Genomic DNA, 21,271 nt, shown 5'->3' on the forward strand with positions numbered 1-21,271 from the left:
GGATGTGGTTTCAGCAGTTAGTGTTACTGGATTTAAAAAAGGTTTGGGTATGTTCCTAGACGTTAAATCCATAAACTATTGTTATGGTAATTAATAAGCAATAGTAGCTTATGATCTATCTAATGTTTGGGTACTTGCCCAGGTATTTGTGACTTGGATTAGCCACTGTTGGAAACAGGATACTGGGCTTGATTGACCCTTGGTCTGTCCCAGTATGCAATTTCTTATGTACTCGGAGCATAAGAAATACAGTTTGTTAAACTTGAGAGTTCCAGGACAGTGAAGAAGGAAAGTATACTTGTAAAATTATTTTTTGTGGTATCGGACAGTTTCCTTCTGTTCCTTTAGTCTTCCATCTCAGCTTGAATAGTTCTCTACTGGGGTTATATCTCTATGAACCTTCATTCACAAACAACCTTGGATATTTTTTGCCATATATAACCGTCCTGTCTAGCCCAGTCAATATAGCAACAGTTCTTGGCGAGTGACCACTGACTATTTCACCCCCAAGAACCCTCTACAGTCTTGCCTCTGACCTATCAGGCTAATCCTTTGTACATTTGTTCACTTTGTGCTGTCTAAAAAAAAAAATATACAAATCAATATGCATTGAAATAGGAGTTTGTATCACTGATGCACACATCATACTGTACACTTTAAGCTTGAAAAAACAATTGTAAAAATATTCCAAAAGTTATTAGAATTAAAAAAAAAAAAACAAAAAAGTCTTGGTTGCATAAGTCTTCACATATAACCTGAATAGAATTGGTGGAATTTTTGGTGAAAGCTCCTTTTGAAATAATAGCAGCCAAGAGTTGTTTAGGATAAGTATCTTCCAATTGCAAAATGGGATGGTGCAGTTTTTGACCATTCTTTTTGGCAGAATAGCTCAGACGCTTTCAGGTTGACTGGGGATCATCTGTGGCCTGCAGTCTTCAAGTCATGTCACAGATTTTATGTTGGATTCAGGTCTGCATTTTCATTGGGCCATTCAAGGTTATTCTTCTTACTGAGCCACACCATTATTGCTTTTGCTTTGTACTTAGGATCATTGTCCTGCTAAAAGTGAATCTTCTTCCCTAGTTCCAGGTCTATGGCAGGCTGTAACAGTTTTTACTCCAGGATCTGCCTGTACTTTGCGCCATCCATCTTTCCCTCCATCTTCACAAGCTTCCCTGTCCCTGCTGCTGCAAACCATCCCCTCAATATCATGCTTTACTATAAGAATTTTGTTAGCAGGGTGATATGCTGTTTGTTTTATAGCCCAAACATCACTTGGCATTGAGACCAAAAAGTTCCATGTTGGTCTCACAACACAAAACCTTCTCCCACTTGCATGCAGTGTTGGGTTTTGTTTTGTTTTGTTTTGGTTTTTTTTACAGAAGCTAAGCAGCATATAATATGTCTTTTCTTCAGCAGTGGTTTTCTTCATACCACTCACCCAAACAGGCCATGTTTATGGGATAATTTTGTAGTTGTTGAGCAGTCAACATCTTCCCCAATCCCAGCCAGAAACCTCTACCGTTCTTAAGGTAATCTTAGGTATTAGAATGATCATCCGCAGCAGTTTTCTCTTGGAGAGACAGCCTGATAGCAGCAGTATCTTGGTGGCACCTAACTGTTTCCACTTTACAGTGGTGGTCCTGACAGTGTCCCGACAGATATTCAAACACAAACACACTGACATTTTCTTATAGCCTTCTCCAAATCTGTACCTTTGAATAACATTATCTAGGAGTTCTTTCAGTAGCTCCTTGTTCAGCGTGTTTTGACCTTTGCTCCAAATTCACTTTATATAACAGAAACAGTTTGATCCAGGACTATTTGAATCAGCTCAACTACTTTGACTGAATACAGATAAGGGTCTATTTAACTTATGGGCATTGTTAAGGCAAATTTTTTTTTTTTTTTTTTTTTTACCAGATTTGTTTGCTATGACAAAGGATGTGAAGACTTAGGCAATCAAGACATTTTGTGTTTTTTATTTGGAATATTTCTATAATTCTTGTTTAATGATGAAACAGTACAGTATGTTTGTGTAGATCAGTGAAATGCTTTAATGCATTTTGATTTGTATTTTTTTTAGATAGAATATGAAAAATGAACAAGGGTGTCTAGTCTTTTTTTAGTACACTCTATATGTTTGTATATCATCTTCAGAGAAAGCAAAGTTGCATATTCTGTTTGTCAGCTGATTTGATATATTATTTTTATTGGTTTGTTTGATGTTTTATATTTCTTAATTGTATTTGATATTTAATAAGGAATAGTGTTTCCTTTTTTCCATACAGAGTCTGGCTTGTGGCGGTTTCCAGTTCAGTTTTTGTCTGCACAAAAATTTTATGGTCTCTTTATTTTGTATTTGGTAAGAGTCTGTGTCCTTTCTGCATGTGTGACTGAGATAAAGTATTCTGCTAGCATGTAGTTCGTGTGTAGAGATGTATAGCAGCCTGATTTGTTTTGTTTTCCTAATTGGAGGTGTATTGGTGTTTTAGGGTCTGGTGTAATATTTGCAGTGTTGCCTTTTCATGTTTGAATCTGGCAGTTTGTATGTTATGGTATGGCAGGTTTTTGGTATAGGTTCTAAGTATTTCTTTGTAGGGTTTTGAATTATTATACAATGTTACTGAGGTGTGCTAATTATTGCTGTCACAATGAGGTGGCACCATAATTTGAATATTATTTTTCTATGGTGAGTGTCAAGGCTTTGCTCTGCACCCTTTAATGGATCTTCTGTGAATGCAGGATATTGTAGAACTTGGGGTACAGGGTTTATATTAAGATTCTGTCATATCCTGTATATTTATTTAAGAAATTTATAAAGCGATGTATAGATCTCACATTAAGACCTTCCAAAGTGATATACAACAGTAAAATACAATTTATAATAATAAAATCAACAGATCACAAAATTAAAAAAACAATCAAAATAAAACAAAATTAACAGCTATGATGCCAGGATCAATCAAATCTATAGGTCAGAAACCATCAGGAAGGTTTCTGACTTACAGATTGCTCTTTCATCTTTCATAATCTTCAACTGTGACCATCTATTTAGTACAAAATTTGTTGAGAACTTGTGGAAAGTAGTATACTAGTTCGTAACAGTGATCCCTGTATTCTAACTAATTTCTGTTGTAAGGTATCTGTCAGTACCTCGAAGTAAATTTTGTGTTTTCTGTCTCTGCAATTGATTTGCTGGTTAGGGACTTCATTAATGTAAATAGCTCTCTGGGCTGATTAAAGAGCCTGCAATAGGACTTCCGGCGCTGACATCACTGGTAAGGATGTCCGGAGTCTGAGCTCCCTGGACCCCCGCCAAACTTCCCTCGCTAATTACATGCCGCCGGGGCGATTTCCCGCTAAATTCGCCAGGGGGGGACTTTTAACAGGCCCATGCCCCCACCGACGTGTTTTTTCTTTTTTAATGTTTTGCTGTGTCGCGGGTACCTAGAGCTCGCGGCCGGTAAGGTGTGAAAAGGAGCTGAAACATTGGGGCCAAGACGGCGGCTGTTATGGCAACTTACCCCGACTAATTTTCAGGACCTGACTGGCGTTTGTGTGGCGTTTTTGGCCTGGAGGGCTTGGCGAGGTCTGTGCCCTTAAAAGACACTACTTGGGGGTAGGCTCTGGTGCTCGGAGCCACAGCGGGTGCAGAGCAGAATGCAGCACCACATGGCCAAGATGGCGGCCATTCTTGTCAGCTGCCCTCCTGAATAAATCACATAGCCTGATGATTTGCAGTACGGCTGATTAGGAGCCTATTTGAGGGGTCTATGTACACATCAGTGCTCTTTTTTCTTTTTTTTTTTTGGATGGGCATCCTCTTTGAACTTTTTGCATTGACATAATGTGCAGGCTGCTGTGATCACATTGCATATCCTCTCCAATCCGCTAACTACATGGCCGAAATTCGCCTTTTCTCTGTGCAGAACCTGCCGCTGACTGACGTGGGAGCATTTTTGGGTTGGTTCATGGCGACCCGACTCACAAAGAAAGATAAAGACCGGGAGAGGCCTAAACCGGCCGACCCGATGCTGGGTGAGGAGGCAGGGCCAGCAGATTCAACACGGACTAGAACACTGGCCGATATTAAAGTGGTGATTCAAGCTAACTTGAAGCCGGAACTCACCATCATCTCCACTAAGCTCTCGGAGCTGACTGCAGCAATCACGGGGTTTGAACAGCGCTTCGTAGATCTTGAGCAGAGGGTTTCCGACCTCCAAGGTAGCAGTCTGGACTCTGAGGCGGACTTGCAACAATTGAAAGCAAAGCTGGTGAAGCAAGAAGAGAGGCTTGAAGACCTGGAAAACAGGTCCAGGCACTCCAACCTCCGGCTGGTGGGTCTGCCCGAGTCCCTGATTGAGAGAGATCTTGCCCAGACACTGGAATCTTGGCTCACCCGTGAGCTGGCCCATACGCTGCAGTCTGGAACGCTTCGTATTGAACAAGTGCACAGATTGGGGCCTAGAAAGGATAGTTTATCCAGACCACAGGTAGTCATAGCTAAACTGCTTAACTACGCTCACAAAGGCGAGATTATGCGGGCGCTGAGGTCGGGGAAAGAGCTTCTGTACGAGAACCAGCGGATCTTGGTGTTCCAAGACATTTTGGCACAACTCTCCCAGCAGCGCAGGAAAATGGGCCCCCTACTGTGCAAAATTATTCGCTCTGGGCAGCAGGGCACATTTGGTCTATCCGGCACGGATTAGAGTGGCAACAGAGCAAGGCGCTCGCTGGTTGGAGACAGAGATGGAGGCTCAGCAATTTCTCAGCGCCCAGGAGGTTAAGGGCAAGAAGAGGCGGGATCCTCGCCGCCACCTGTCGCACCCCCCTGAGGACCGGTGTTGGGTCTAACGGTTTGAAGCTGGCTCTGGGTCATGTTGTTTCCATCCAGCTATTCCATTCTTCTTGGAGTTAATGAGGGGTGGCGGAGGCAGCCTCACTTCATTTTGTTATTGTTCCACAGCAGACTGTGTTACATCCCTGTTATGGTTTGTTATCAGCAATTACGGACACTGGGAATCTCGGTTCAATTTCTATCCTAACATCCTATTTCCAGATTCCCCATGTTCTTTCTTGTTGCTAAAACCAGGTGTGCATTCGGGGAAGGGAGGTTAGAGGGGCTGGGGAGTTTGGGGGAGTGTCTGCATCTCGGACCTCTTCCTAGCAGACAGCTAAGTGTTATGGTGGAAGTTGACGGGGGGGGGGGGACTCATTGTGGTATGGCTTGGGGAACCACTGTAAATCTCAATCATTCAGAGGGTTTGTAAAGATACGTGGATCAAGATCTGCCTTATAGAAACATAGAAACATAGAAATGACGGCAGAAGAAGACCAAATGGCCCATCCAGTCTGCCCAGCAAGCTTCCCTCATTTCTTCTCCCATACTTATCTGTTTCTCTTAGCTCTTGGTTCTAATTCCCTTCCACCCCCGCCATTAATGTAGAGAGCGGTGGAGGAGCTGCATCCAAGTGAAATATCTAGCTTGATTAGTTAGAGGTAGTAGGAGTAGTAACCGCCGCAATAAGCAAGCTACACCCATGCTTATTTGTTTTTTACCCAGATTATGTTATACAGCCCTTATTGGTTGTTTATCTTCTCCCCTGCCGTTGAAGCAGGGAGCTATGCTGGATATGCGTGAGGTATCAGTTTTTTTCTTCTCCCCTGCCGTTGAAGCAGAGAGCTATGCTGGATATGCATCGAAAGTGAAGTATCAGGCACATTTGGTTTGGGGTAGTAACCGCCGTGACAAGCCAGCTACTCCCCGCTTTGTGAGTGTGAATCCTTTTTTCTTCTCCCCTGCCGTTGAAGTTATGCTGGATATGCGTGAAGTATCAGTTTTTCTTTTCCCCTGCCGTTGAAGCAGAGAGCTATGCTGGAAATTCGTGATGTATCAGTCTTTCTCCCATGCCGTTGAAGTAGAGAGCCATGCTGGATATGCGTCGAGAGTGAAGTATCAGGTACATTTGGTTTGGGGTAGTAACCGCCGTAACAAGCCAGCTACTCCCCGCTTTGTGAGTGCGAACCCTTTTTTCTTCTCCCCTGCCGTTTAAGCAGAGAGCTCTGCTGGATGTGTGAAGTAACAGTTTTTCTTTTCCCCTGCTGTTGAAGCAGAGAACTATGCTGGATATGCATTGAAAGTGAAGTATAAGAATGGAGTGATCAAGCTAGTTGAAAGGCATCAGGAATAGAGGAAGGTGGAGGTAGTAATTTGGATATTTGGTTTGGGGTAGTAACCGCCGTAACAAGCCAGCTACTCCCGTCTTTGTGAGTGCAAATCCTTTTTTCCACATTTCCTCTTGCTGTTGAATCTTAGAGTGATGTTGGAGTCACAGTAACCATGTGTATGTTTATTGACTAAGGGTATTGTCTCCAGGCAGTAGCCATCATTCTGGCGAGTCACCCACTCTTCATTGGCCTTTGGCTATAAGTGTGGAGGTCTTAGCTAGGACGGCCTCCATACATTCCACTTAGATAGAAAATTTTCAGTTTACGCTTACCTTCCAATAAATGGCTAAGAGAGGATATCGAGTGATTACCTGGAATGTAAGTGGAGCGCATGCTGCATCTCTCAGATGCCTGGTGCTCGTTGCATCGTATGGAACGGGAATATACGCACATCTAGAGGGCACATGACTCCCAATCCCAGCTGGATTATATTTTAATTAGTGCTTGTCATTTTTCTGAGCTTCAGGAGACAGGGCTAGGCCTGATTCACATATCAGACCATGCCACAGTCTGGGCTGACTTTACTACTAACTTAGTCCCACCCACTCAGTTTTTGTGGCGCTAATCATATTATCTAGTTGAGGACACCAAATTTCAATCCTATCTCAGAGATAAATGGACTGAGTACCAAGAACGTAATCGGAGTCATATTGAGGACCCTATTCTTTTCTAGTATACAGCAAATGCAGTCCTGAGAGGGGAGATTATTGCCTATGTAGCTAAAAGACGGCAATTATTGGATAAGAATCTACTTCTCCTGACTGCAAAATTGAACCAGGCAAAGCCGGTTTCGGCGGGCTTGAGCACTCGTGCCAACAAGGAAGCTTACTTTACATTGCAGGGTGAGGTGAATTCCTTGCTTCATCAGAGGTCCAAAAAAGGTTTCCTTTATTATCAATATAAACTTTATCAATATGGTAACAAATTGGGCAAGTTGCTCTCTCCAATCTAATCCGAGCTCAGAGGGCCCCCGCCATGTCTTGGCGGTACACACCCTTCAGGGCAGATTGTTACAGACACCCCACAAATTTTGCAGTTATTTAGAACTTATTATCAAGGTCTTTATACCGCTGGGAGTTCGGATAATTCTGCCAGTGAGGCCTTCTCAGGCCCCTTAGATCTCCCACGCCTATCCCTGACTCAGCAAGAATGGTTGAGTAGTCCCATCACAGAGGAGGAGGTAGGGTCACTATCCGAAATATGAAACGACATAAGGCCCCCCGGCCCGGATGGTTATGTTGTGGAATTTTTCAAAAGTCTCAGTGATTATTTAACCTCACCTTTGACTCGAGCCTATAATGCTTTGGTTCAAGGTGGACGCTTTCCAGACCATGCAAATTTGTCACATATCACGCTTCTTCCTAAGCCTGGGAGGGATCCGACATTGGTATCATCATATAGGCCCATTTCCCTCCTAAATGTGGACCAGAAATTGTTGGCAAAAATACTGGCTGACCGGTTAGCCTCCCTATTCCCACAATTAATAAAGCTAGGACAGGTAGGGTTTGTAAAGAAGCGCTATGGTCTTACTAACATCAGGAAAATTCTTACGGCTATGGCTCTTTGTGGTCACATGGGGGACCCCTATCTCACAGTTAGCTTTGATGCTGAAAAAGCTTTTGACAGGGTGGAGTGGCCCCATCTTTTCTCAGTGCTGGACCAGTTGAGGATAACGGGGTTTTTTCTAGACACGGTGCGTCTCCTATGCTGTAACCCGGAGGTGATTATTTTGACCAACAGCAATCAGTCCACGCCATTTGTGGTTCAGCGAGGCACGTGGCAGGGTTGCCTGTTGTCTCCTCTGTTATTTTTGCTCCAGTTGGAACCACTATTGCGGGTGATACAGCTAGATAAGCGGGTAAAAGGCCTGTGCTTCCATCAGGAGACATTTAAGTTTGCTACCTTTGCTGACGATATATTGTTTTTTTTAACTGACCCTCCTCGGTCATTGCCTGCTCTGTTGTCTGTTTTTGCTGACTTTGGATCGTTCTCTGGTTTGAAATTGAACCCTGACAAGTATGAAGCCTTGGGATTCCCAGACGCATTTAAAGATAGATGAGAAGGTTCATTTCCCTTAGCCTGGGCAGACGGGAAACTTAAATATTTGGGGTTGTATATTACCACGGATATAGTCCATTTGTATGCCTACAATATCACTCCTCTTCTATGTCAGACACAGGCTGTGAGCTTGGGCCCATCTGTCCCTGTCGCTTAACGGGTGAAATAACTTGTTCAAGATGGCCTTGCTCCCAAAATGGTTGTATATTTTTCAAAATCTCCCCCTGCTCCTCAAATGTCGGGATGTATGTCTACTAGAGACAGCTTTGCGACGGTTTCTCTGGCGAAACAAAAAGGCTCGTATTTCTCTTGCTCGTCTACAAGATAGATGGGGTGGCGGGGGGCTGAGTGTCCCCAACATAGGAGTATATAATCTGGCTTGCAATATGCGGATCATTAGAGAATGACTGTTGGGGGAATCTTATTTTGTGAATCTCCCTGCTGAAACCACGTTAACAGATCCCCTGGATCTTTGCTATGTGCTTCAGTGCCCCGATGATAAATATTCTCCCCCGCCAACGCTCAGGATGTTGGCGTCTCCTATCCGACAAACGTGGGCTAGACTTATGAAGGCCTTCTCTTTGCCCTCAACATGTGCATATTTACTACTGCTCAGGGGCAACTCTGAGTTAGCCCCGGGGACTCAGTCCTTGGGTTTTCAAATTTGGAGGGCTAAGGGCGTACTTCAGGTGGGATAGGTTCTGGATGCGACTGGCCGCCTGCTACCACTCCTAGATCTTGTTTCTTTGTATGGTCTATGGACACCCCAACATTTTCAATATTATCAATTACAGCACTATATTAAGTCCTTGCCGGCAGCGTCCCTTCAACCACAAGCTTTCACCACCTTAGAGGCTCTGTTTTTGTTGGGCAAAGAGCGTCTGCCACCTCTTTCCTATTACTATAAACAGTTGAAGGGCCATATCCACTGTGACCCTCTCCCTTGGTTGGTCGAGAAATGGAATAGTGAGGGAAAGTTTGAGCTTTCCGTTCCGGTGTTGAAAGCAAGCTTTCACAGGAATAGCGTCGACTACCCCCAATATGTATTTCAGGGAAATGCAACATAAGTTTCTATGGAGGGCACACATGTCTACAGTAATTGCCTTTCACTCTCGTGTTATAGCCTCTCCCCTCTGTGTGAAATGTCAGCGGGAGGAAGGGTCCCTTACACATCTCTTCTGGTCTTGCTTATCTATTAAAAGATTTTGGGGTCGCATTATTAGATACCTGAATGATTTGATGCATGTTCACCTTTCACTCTCCTCAAAGTGGATTTTGTTTGATGCTATTCCCAGTCGATTGCTTTGGACTCCAGGGGCTCGTCTCCTGATCAGGAAGTCATGTTATGTGGGGAAGAAAATAATTTTATTACAGTGGAGGAGCTCGGACCCACCTTCATATTGGGCATCGCCAACCATTTCCATAAAATGATACTCGTGGACGAAATGGTGTCACGGACTGCACCTAAACAATAGTGGAGTTTCCGGCAGACGTGGAATCCCTACATTCAGTCACTTTCAGCAAAATCCAGGAATTTACTCTTAAAGAACTTTAGCAGAGGACAGATAATCTGAGTGATTGTATAAGGTCTGCTGTATCGTCTCTTCATAGTTCCGTACTGTGTTCCCCCAAGCCTGGGGATGGGGGTTGGGGGGAGGGAGTGGGAAAGTCTGTGCGGGGGGGGGGGGGGTGTGCAAGTGTTAAAATAACTGCACATCTACTGTTATGGCATATCCGTTCACTGGGGTACATCCGTCGAATGTTTCATCTTTTGTACCTCTATTTGTACTTAATAAAAACGTTAAATAATAAAGACCATGCAATATGTGTGACGTAATAGACACCAGACTTCACTCCCAAGAGAAGAACTTGTGTTGATACTCTTGAATAATTTTAGTGGTATTTTCCTAGATGGTTTATTATTTATTATTTTAAGTTTATATACCTCTAAATACAAAGATATGTTCAAAGCGGTGTACATCAATTAAATAAACAATAATAAAACATATTACAGAAATTAAATTGATATAATGCAAACAATACATTTCAAGTCGTCATCACTGGTTACCAAAAGCTTCAATAAGCAAATAAGCCTTTAATTACTTCCAAAAAAGTTTCACGTCATTAATCAATCTCGAAGTCTGTGGTTGAAACTGGCCAGGGGTTTCTCTGTTGCATTGAAGGTACTTATGTCTAGAGATGTTACTGACAAACATGCCCAGTAGTTTGTGACAGCTATGCAAAATGTTTGTTGTGGTGCCTCCTGCCTTATGAGCTTTGTACTTGGGATCATTGTGCTGGGGAAATTCTGTGCTACTGCGGAGTGCAGAATTTGCGCTGAATTGTGCTCTACCATTTTCTGCGCCAAATTCTGCGCAGAAAATGGTAGAGGAGACCTGGCATGCTGTGAACGGAGTGCGCGAAGATGAAGGCTCCCATGTGTTGCGGGACGCGCTCCACTCGCAGCGAAGATGAAGGTCCCAGCGCACCGATTGCAACGAAGATGAAGGCCCCCATGTGCCACGAATGGAGCGTGCGCCGTTTGCAGTGAAGATGAAGGCCCCTTCATGGGACGCACTCCGCTCTCAGCGAAAGTGAAGGCCCCGGTGAGAGTGAATGTGCGTGTGTGTGTGTGTGAGAGGGGTGTGAAAGAGGAGGGGGAGGGGTGTGAGGTGGGGAGGGGGTGAGCAGGAGGGTGTAAGAGCATGGGAGGTGAAAGAGTAGTAGGAGGATCCTTGAGTGTGGGTGCCAGAGAGAGGGAGCCTACATGAGGAGATTGTGAAGGAGTGTGTATGTGTGAGAGATTGGGAGCTTGTGTGTATGAAAACGGTATCGTGTATGTTAAGGTGCTAGCCTGTGTGAAGGGATTGTGTATGTGTGAGCAGAGCCTGTGTGAAGGGTGAATGAGAAAGAGACATAGGTAGCCTGTATGAGGATGTTATGCATTAGAGAGTAAGGGTGCTTGTGTGGGTATGTATGCAAGAGAGGGACCCTGTATGAGGGGATTTATGTGTGTATACTAGAGAGAGGGAGCATGTGTGTGTGTGAGAAGGAAGGACAGAGGGGGGAGCCTGTGTGAGGGGGCAGTATTGAGAATGGGGTCAAACTCTGGGACTGGCGATACAGTGGAGGGGAGAAATACTGGCAGGCGGAGGAGTTGGGGCCTGAGAGGGCAAAGTGGCCATGGGAGTAGGGAGAGCGAGTGGAAGGGACACTGTTACAGTGAATTTCTAGGGAAATTCTGCTCAAAATATTTAAAATTCTGCATCTCTAAGTAATAACTTTTTTCTGTATTAATTAAAATGTAATTATCCCAGGACAAGCAGGATGCTAGTCCTCAATATGGGTGACGTCACCGAACGGAGCCCAGGCGGGGAAAACTTTGTCAAAGTTTCTAGAAACTTTTGACTGGCCCAGTGAGGCCACTGAGCATGCCCAGCATGCCATGATATTCTCTGCCACAGGTCTCTCTCTTCAGTCTTCGTTTATCCGCGCTGCTGTTAGCATCGCGGTTCCGGAGCCGTTGAGAGTTTCTCAACCTTCAATTCGACTTAAAAGTCATAGTTTTGACATTCTCTCTCACAGAAAATCTTTCGGGGTCTTTTTCTTACCGGCCGGTAAGTAACCCAGTCTCAATTTTCTGTTCCGCAATAAAAATGTTCTCCTCAGTCGAATCGACTGCCGTCGATCGTTAAAATATAAAAATGTCAACGGGATTTAAGAAATGCCCTCGTAACAGGAAAATGTCACTTAGAGACCCGCACACAGACTGTGTATTATGTCTGGGTGACAAACACTATGTACATAACTGTCCACAATGCGCGGAGATGACGCCGAAAACCCGGAAAACCAGGCTTGAAAAAATGGAGCATTTATTCAGCCTGCAACTCATACCTTCCCCGTCGCAGTCATCGAAGTCGTCTCTGGCTGGAGTAACTAAGCACATAATCCTTAAAAAACCTCACCCGGGACCGTCAGGGGATCACTCGTCCCCTTCATCGTCCTCGACGTCGACAAAATCAACAGAAAAATCGAAGTCAAAACATCGACACCGGCATCGAAGCCCTTCGTTGTCAGACTCTGCTTCCCAGGAAGCTACGACAGCAAAGCGGGCTGAACATCAGGAGACATCGGAGTTGTCAACACCTCGGCCTACCTCGACTCCACTGCCGGCACCAGATCCAACACAAGACATTTCACAGGAACTTGTACCTCAGCCTACGCCACCGCCCTCAACCGCTCTGCTTCCAACGGTTGTGCGGCCGGAATTGTCCGATTTAATCCGACAAGCGGTTTCACAGGCTTTGAAGGATCAACTTTCAGGATCGACTTCATTGTCGATGCCGATGCTTACTGCATCGATGCCAGCAAATTTGCCGATGCCGGTGGTAACACCGATGCCTGGGTCATTCTTGACTCCGGTACAATGAGAATCGACGTCGACACCAAAAATAATTACGGCATCGATATATGCTCAAATCCCGTCTCTTCCATCGATACCGATGACATCGATGATACAGCCGTCGACAGTATCGACACCGAGAAGACCAGTTTCTGCAACTCCATCGATGCCATCTATCATTTCATCGATACCGCCAGTAGCAGAAGATTCTGATCCTCAGGAGTTAGCACTCCTTCAACGTCTTCTGAAAAAATATCACAATGTCATCGATACAATTCCAAGGAAACCCACGGATAACATCCCTCCAATGATTTCCATCGATGAACCATTACCTGGACCATCAGGTATTTCTACTAATGTAAGGAAGTCCCCAAGAACTCCCTATCAAGACCCAGAGGAAGATGATTCTTGGGATGATCAAAGGTCAAACACCGCTTCTGAGGGATTCATGTCCGAACCCTCACCTCCTGAATCACGGAAAAGATCCCCACCAGAGGACTTATCCTTTTCCAGTTTTGTACAAAACATGGCAGACACAATCCCTTTTAAACTTTCCTCAGAACAAGATTCAAGACAACATACTCTAGAGGTCCTCCAATTCATGGACCCACCAAAACAGGTTCTAGCAATCCCTATCTATGAGGTACTTTTAGACCTGCAGCACCGGGTGTGGGAGCACCCATGCACAGTTCCAGCAGTCAACAAACGTGTGGACACTACTTACCTAGTGCAACAGGCACCAGGCTTCCAAAAATCACAGTTACCACATCAGTCTGTGGCAGTAGAATCTGCCCAGAAAAAATCCAAAAGGGTACGTCCACACTCCTCAGCTCCTCCAGGGAAGGATCATCGCTTTCTAGACTCCCTTGGCAGAAAGGTTTATCAAGGTGCACTTCTATCTTCCAGAATCTCTGCTTATCAATTGTATATGACGCAGTATCAAAGGGATCTCTGGAAGCAAATGGAGGAATTTTCAAATTCTCTCCCAGAGCAATTTCAGGAATCTGCACAGGCCATCATTACCAAGGGCCTAGAAGCAGGGAAGCATGAGGTAAGGGCTGCTTATGACAATTTCGACACAGCCTCAAGAACAGCAGCAGCTGGCATTACAGCACGAAGATGGGCCTGGTTAAAAGCATCAGATCTCAGGCCTGAAGTGCAGGAGAAGCTTGTGGACCTGCCATGTCTTGGAGATAATTTGTTTGGGGAAAAAGTACAAGACGCTGTCCAACAACTTAAGGATCACACAGAGACCTTAAGACAACTGTCTCAAATACCACAAGAACCAACAACTCAGGCCCCTAGACGTCTTCCTCGACGAGACCCTAGGCGACCATACTACAGACCACGAAGGTACTACAATCAGCCTGCAAGGGCTAGGCCTTCTAGGCCTACTCAGCGCTCTCAATCCAGGCAACCCAGAACAGCCCGTACTCAACCTCCTCCACAGACTGGTCCGGTGACGGGTTTTTGAACAACATTCCAGAGAACAGGCCCTCCCTCCTAAACCCCAAACAACACATACCAGTGGGAGGAAGAATTTCATATTTCCACTCAAATTGGGAAAAGATAACAACAGACCAATGGGTACTTTCCATTGTAGCTCACGGTTACAAACTAAATTTTCTTTCAATTCCTCCAGAATTTTCACCAACTTCCTGCCCACAACAGAATTCTCAGATAATTCAATTACAAATAGAATTATCTGCCCTTCTGAAAGCCAAGGCCATTCAACCAGTGCCCAAGTCACAAAAGGGCAGAGGATTCTACTCCAGATATTTCCTCATTCCAAAGAAAACAGGAGGCCTCCGTCCCATCCTCGACCTCAGAAATCTCAACAATTTCTAAAGAAAGAAAAATTCAGGATGGTTTCCCTAGGTATAATGCTTCCACTTCTTCAAACAGGAGATTGGCTCTGTTCTCTGGATCTTCAAGATGCTTACGCCCATATACCAATATTCCCTCCTCATCGCAAATATCTGCGCTTCATGGTGGGCCTTCAACATTTCCAATACAGAGTATGCCATTCGGTCTAGCATCTGCTCCCAGAGTATTCACAAAATGCTTGGCAGTAATAACAGCACATTTACACAAGGAAGGCGTACATGTGTTCCCATACCTGGACGATTGGCTCATCAGAAGCCAATCTCAACAAGGAGCAATACAGTCTCTCAACCAAACAATTGCTCTACTACACTCCATGGGATTTCTCATCAATTATCCAAAATCACATCTAATTCCAACCCATCTGCTTCAATTCATAGGAGCAGATTTGAACACCAACCTCTCGAAAGCTTTTCTACCAGAAAATCGAGCAGGCACACTTTCTCTACTAGCAAACTCAATTTGTTCCAGGAAACAAGCGACAGCTCATCAGTTCCTGACCTTACTAGGCCACATGGCGTCCACAGTTCATGTAACTCCTATGGCACGTTTAGCCATGAGATTAACCCAATGGACTCTAAAATCACAATGGATACAAACCATTCAACCACTACACTCTCCAATTCAAGTAACCCATCAACTACGCTCTTCCCTACTTTGGTGGGTAAACAAGGACAATTTGTGCAAGGGCCTACCCTTTCAACAACCAGTTCCACAGATAACTTTAACTACAGATGCATCCACCTTGGGTTGGGGAGCTCACATAGGGAATCTCCAAACACAAGGAACCTGGACAAAGTTAGAAGCAACTTTTCAAATCAATTTCTTGGAACTTCGAGCTATACGATATGCTCTGCATGCTTTCAAGGACTGCCTAACAAACTAAACTGTTCTGATCCAAACGGACAACACAGTAGCCATGTGGTACATCAACAAGCAAGGAGGGACAGGCTCGTACCTCCTTTGTCAAGAGGCAGCTCAGATATGGGGATGGGCCTTGAACAACTCCATGTTTCTCAAAGCAACTTATCTGGCAGACATTCACAATGTAGTGGCGGACAGACTCAGTCGTCAATTCCGACCACACGAATGGTCCCTGAATCCTGCAGTAGTGACCAGGATATTTCAACGTTGGGGACAACCAACAGTAGACCTCTTTGCATCACATCTGAACCACAAAGTGGACAACTACTGTTTTCTGTACAACCTGAACAACAGGCCAACCAAGGATGCTTTTGCTCACCCTTGGAACTCAGGCCTACTATACGCGTATCCTCCAATACCGCTCATAACCAAAACTCTAGTGAAGCTACAACAGGACAAGGGAACCATGATACTCATAGCCCCATATTGGCCTCGACAAGTATGGTTTCCCACACTTCTAGACCTCTCAGTCAGAGATCCCATTCGCCTGGGAGTAGCTCCCACTCTCATAACTCAGGATCAAGGTCGGTTGCACCATCCCAACCTCCAATCCCTATCACTGACAGCTTGGATGTTGAAAGCTTAATCTTACAACCACTCAATCTTTCATCTGCTATTTCCCAAGTGCTTATAGCTTCACGTAAACCTTCCACACGGAAAAACTATGCTTTCAAATGGAAGAGATTCACTTCGTGGTGCAAGCAAAACAACATCAATCCTTTCACTTGCCCTACAACGTCTTTACTAGACTACTTGTACCATCTTTCAAAATCTGGTCTACAGACTTCATCTGTAAGAGTACACTTAAGTGCAATTTCAGCTTACCATAATCAGGTAACAGATGCACCTATCTCTACACAACCTCTTGTCAGCAGATTTATGAGAAGTTTAACTCACCTCAAACCACCAATTAGACACCCAGTCACGCAAAGGGATCTAAATTTGGTTTTATCTAGACTCATGCGTTCTCCTTTTGAACCCATTGATTCCAGTGATTTAAAATTCCTTACATGGAAGACCATCTTCCTCATAGCCATTACATCAGCTAGAAGGGTTAGTGAGTTACAAGCACTTGTCACATATGAACCCTACACTAAGTTCTTACATGACAGAGTGGTCCTCCGTACACATCCAAAATTCCTCCCTAAGATAGTCTCAGAATTTCACTTAAACCAATCTATAGTGTTACCCACATTCTTTCCAAGGCCTCGCTCTCACCAAGGAGAGAGGGCCTTGCACACCTTGGATTGCAAGCGTACTTTGTCTTTCTACTTAAACCGCACTGCAGTACACAGGAAATCCAATCAACTCTTTGTTTCCTATGACCCAAACAAACCAGGGAAAGCAGTGGGTAAACATACTCTATCCAATTGGCTAGCAGATTGCATACAATTTTGTTATGAACAAGCAGGCCTTCCTCTCCAAGGGCAAGTAAAAGCACACTCAGTAAGGGCAATGTCAACTTCAATAGCACATTATCGTTCAGTGTCAATTCTTGACATATGTAAAGCAGCAATGTGGAGTTCTCTTCACACTTTTGCAGCTCATTACTGCTTGGACAAGCAAGGAAGACCAGATTCAGCTTACGGACAATCTGTCTTAAAGAACTTGTTTCCAGCTTAAACCCAACTCCTTCTACATCCAGTATTCTATAATCTTCGGCTTACTCATTTCAACAACAATATTACACTATCAAATGACTCAGCCTCTAGCTTGGTAATCACCCATATGTGAGGACTAGCATCCTGCTTGTCCTGGGATAAAGCAAAATTGCTTACCTTGTAATAGGTGTTATCCCAGGACAGCAGGATGTAGTCCTCACAGAACCCACCCGCCACCCCGCGGAGTTGGGCCTTCTACCTTTATTATTCTATTTTGCTAAAGCTTTGCTACATACGAGACTGAAGAGAGACACCTGTGGCAGAGAATATCATGGCATGCTGGGCATGCTCAGTGGCCTCACTGGGCCAGTCAAAAGTTTCTAGAAACTTTGACAGAAAGTTTTCCTGCCTGGGCTCCGTTCGGTGACGTCACCCATATGTGAGGACTACATCCTGCTGTCCTGGGATAACACCTATTACATGGTAAGCAATTTTGCTTTACTTAAAGACTGTCATGTAAATTGTGTTATTTTGACCAATATAAAGTTTGCAGAATTTTAAGTTTTTGTTCGCAGAATTCCCCCCGGAGTAGAATCTTCTTCCCTAGTTCCAGGTCTATGGCAGGCTGGAACAGTTTTTACCCCAGGATCTGCCTGCCTGTTCAACAAACATATACAGAGTACTGTAAAAGTCTAGACCTTCGTTCATTTTTCTTTATGGATGAAGATAAGTGAGTGTGGAGAGAACCGTGGAATCCCTGCAGGAGTCAAATTGGGTGGTTTTCCTCTCACAGGTCATATAAGATGACTTCCTAATCTCAGCTGCATGGGAACATAGAATAGGGATCATTTAATATTCAAGTGTGATGTCCAATTATGTGCTTTTACAGGATTGGAGAAGGAGGAAATTGCTGATTGTGATGAGTTAATTATCTAAATTTCAGTGGGGGTGGGGAGGAGGCTGGTGGCCCAGATCTTTTAGATACCTAGCAACGCTTCTGCCTGTTAGTAAGCAATAACTTAAAAATGCTTACAAAAATGTTTCAAAACACCAATAAAATATTTCAAAACAGCAGACACATCAAATAACACCCAATAATTAAAACTAAGGATTTAAAAAAAAAAAAATCCCCCGCTCTCCATACCTGGGAACTTTAGTTTTCCAGTCATCAAGAGATTGTCATAGATTGGAGGGGAGCACACAGACTTTAGCCTCTCTTACACACAATCAGGCAGTCTCTCTCTCTTTCTCCCAGGACATGCAGGATGGTAGTCCTCACATGTGGGTGATGTCACTGGACGGAGCCCTATCATGGAATACTTTTCTGTCAAAGTTTCTAGAACCTTTGACTGGCACACTAAGCATGCCCAGCATGCCATGATCCCTCGAGCCACAGGGGTCTCCCTTCAGTCTCTGTTTTTTCCATGCTGCAGTTGACTTGCGGTTAGGAGCTCTGTGAGAATGCTCACACAAATTTCCTCACGGAAAAATCTTAACAATTTCCTCAGAAAAATGTTCCCTCATAGGGGTCTCCTATCGGGAAACTTTTTCCTAGTTCGGTGAGTAAAAATTACTGTCCCGGGTTGGTTCCCACTCCGATTTATTTTTGGTACCCACAGGCCATCGACTGTTTTTGGGCCTCAACCTCTGCCATTATGGCAACAGGTTTCCGAAAATGTCCAGAATGCCCCCGAACCATGTCGATTATCGACCCCCATGATGTCTGTGAGCTGTGCCTCTGCTCATCGCACGACGTGTCTACTTGCCCAAGTTGTGCCCAGATGACTCTGAAAGATAGGTGGGCTCGCCTCGACAAGATGTTTAAAATTAAACTGACTCCATCGACGTCCACCCAATTGTCACTGGCAGGAGCATCAAAAATGTTGATCAGTAAACCTCGACGGGAGCAACAGGGCAGTGGTGACCATCCGTCACAGACTCCATCCAAGGCAGCGACATCATCTACCTCAGCACTGGGAAAAGACCGGGCCGAGCACCAAGGAAAGCATCGGCACCAACACGAGTCTACTCCCGGTGCCGGCACCGACACCACATCGGCCTCGATGGCTATCGAGCTGCTTGTGAAGAGGACACGGGTAGAGGAGCTGTTAACACCTTCTCCACCTTCTCCACCCAAACAACCAAGGCACATCGGTGCGGGGTACTGAGCCCCCACAGGTCCCTGCAGTGGTGCCAGTAACGCCTAACCTGCCACCCCCTATAGCTGCAATGTCTTCACCAGCTTTCAGGGATGAATCTGGACAGTTTTATCCGCCAGGCAGTGCTTGATGCTCTCCGAGACCTACAGCCACCGGTACCAGCTCCCATACCAACACAGACACCATAGATTTTTGCACTGTTGCTCACCAGACTCGATACACTTATCGGTGCCCTTCCAACGCAACCTGCACCACCGATGCCAAAGCAACCTGTGCAACGTCCGAAAGCCCAGATTCCAATTCCCGGGTCTTCAGACGAGGACAGCACAGATTGTAGTCCCATTTCACCAATGCCTGAACCATCAGGGCACTCGGGACCAAGAGGCCCACGTTTTCCATCGATACCTCCAGTGATACCGAAACCTTCATCGGTGCCACCGCACCATCCATCAAGGCCATCCAAGGATCCATCGGTGCCAATACGTCCTACACCACCAGCCTTCTTCCCTCCTTCAGGATCTCAACTAGAGGCCTTTTCTTTTTCTTTTTTTCTTTTCTCTTTATTAAATTTCTATTACATACCAAAGTAATAACACTCTGTATAAGAAATTCGAATGTGTACATCAGTCAACTTTCATATTAAATAGGTAAACAAACTAATTCAAGGAAAAATAATTATTCGTACCACACTTCCCTACATCATAGAGGAAATTAGGGAAAGGGGGCGGAATAAGTAAACAAGGAGAATCATCACATATATCATACAAAGAAATACAGGTAGTCTGAAAGTATCCCAACTTCACTTTCTAATTAGATCCACTGCCACTCAAGTTGATAACAGGTTCATGCTTTCTAGCTATCTGGAAATCCTTTAATTGTACAACATCAAAGAAAATATGTGTTGCCCCCCAACTTCACTATACATTTACATGGGTATTTTAATTAAAAAAAACTTGCACCCAAAGAAATTACTTCAGGTTTCAATTCCAAGAAAGCCTTACGGCACAATTGGGTAGGCCTGGCTAAATCAGGGTAGATTCTTACCAGCCCACCCAGAATAGGTATATCCAAACATATAAAATAAGCATGCATTACTGTATTCAAATTATATTCTGAGCAAAAAGTCACCAGTAGTATTGTTCTACTTATGACTTCTATTTGAGATTCTTCCAAATATTGGGTTAGGTTGGATAAGTTCTCAACAGGATTAATTCTCGATGAACTTTGCTTCTGAGACAAAGAAATGGCCCTCTTAATTACAGGAACTCTATCTGAAGGGATTTTTAAAATATCCCCCAGATATTTTTTTTAAGTTATCACAGTCAGTTCTCCTTTTATCTTTGGAAAATTTAACACCCGCAGATTGAGATGACAAATTGTATTTTCCAGAAATTCCATTTTCCTGCCTGAAGCCATACGCTCACATATAATTACTGAAGTTGTATTTTTAAGGTTTTCACCTCCTCCCTCCAACTTTTGAATAGCAGTACAATTGTTCTACCAGAATACTTTGATGGTCTTGAGCAACAATATCCAATTTTTGAGAAACAACTTGCAATCGTTGTGACTGTTCCTGAAAGGTAGTGGCAAGGCCTGCCACCAAATCCCAAAGGGATTCTAGCGTTACAACTGCTGGTCATATAATCCCCACAGGGTTTTGACTCACCCCTCCAGCTGTAGCCGCTTGTTCTTCTGCGCTCACTGCCTCTGGCAGATCATCTCCGATATTTCCTCCCCTCTGAGAGTTCTAGACTGTGATCAGGGGTCGAAGTCCACACCCGCTCAAGATTAGCACCGCCAGCTCCGTCCAGCTGAGGCTGACCAGCAGGTTTTCCTCCTGTTTCCCCAGCGTCTGCAGTGCCGTTGGAGGGGAAAGCTGAGAGCAGTTGTCGTGGGTCTGGAGGGCTTAAAGTTATTTCCCCCGGTGAGAATAGAACTCCTCTCTCCGTTCCACCAGCAAGGGTTACCGCCCTCAATTCCGAAGCAGGAACTGCGAACTCTCGGATTAAGCG

The 21,271-nt window shown here is 44.6% G+C and overlaps 1 protein-coding gene across 1 annotated transcript in view; it reads left to right on the forward strand.

The window, feature by feature from the left end:
- TRIM24 (tripartite motif containing 24) overlaps positions 1 to 21,271 on the forward strand; it is a 622,654-nt gene that overhangs the window by 580,428 nt on the left and 20,955 nt on the right.

This window comes from Rhinatrema bivittatum, chromosome 4 (genome assembly GCF_901001135.1).
Source record: "Rhinatrema bivittatum chromosome 4, aRhiBiv1.1, whole genome shotgun sequence".
NCBI classification, from domain to species: domain Eukaryota; kingdom Metazoa; phylum Chordata; class Amphibia; order Gymnophiona; family Rhinatrematidae; genus Rhinatrema; species Rhinatrema bivittatum.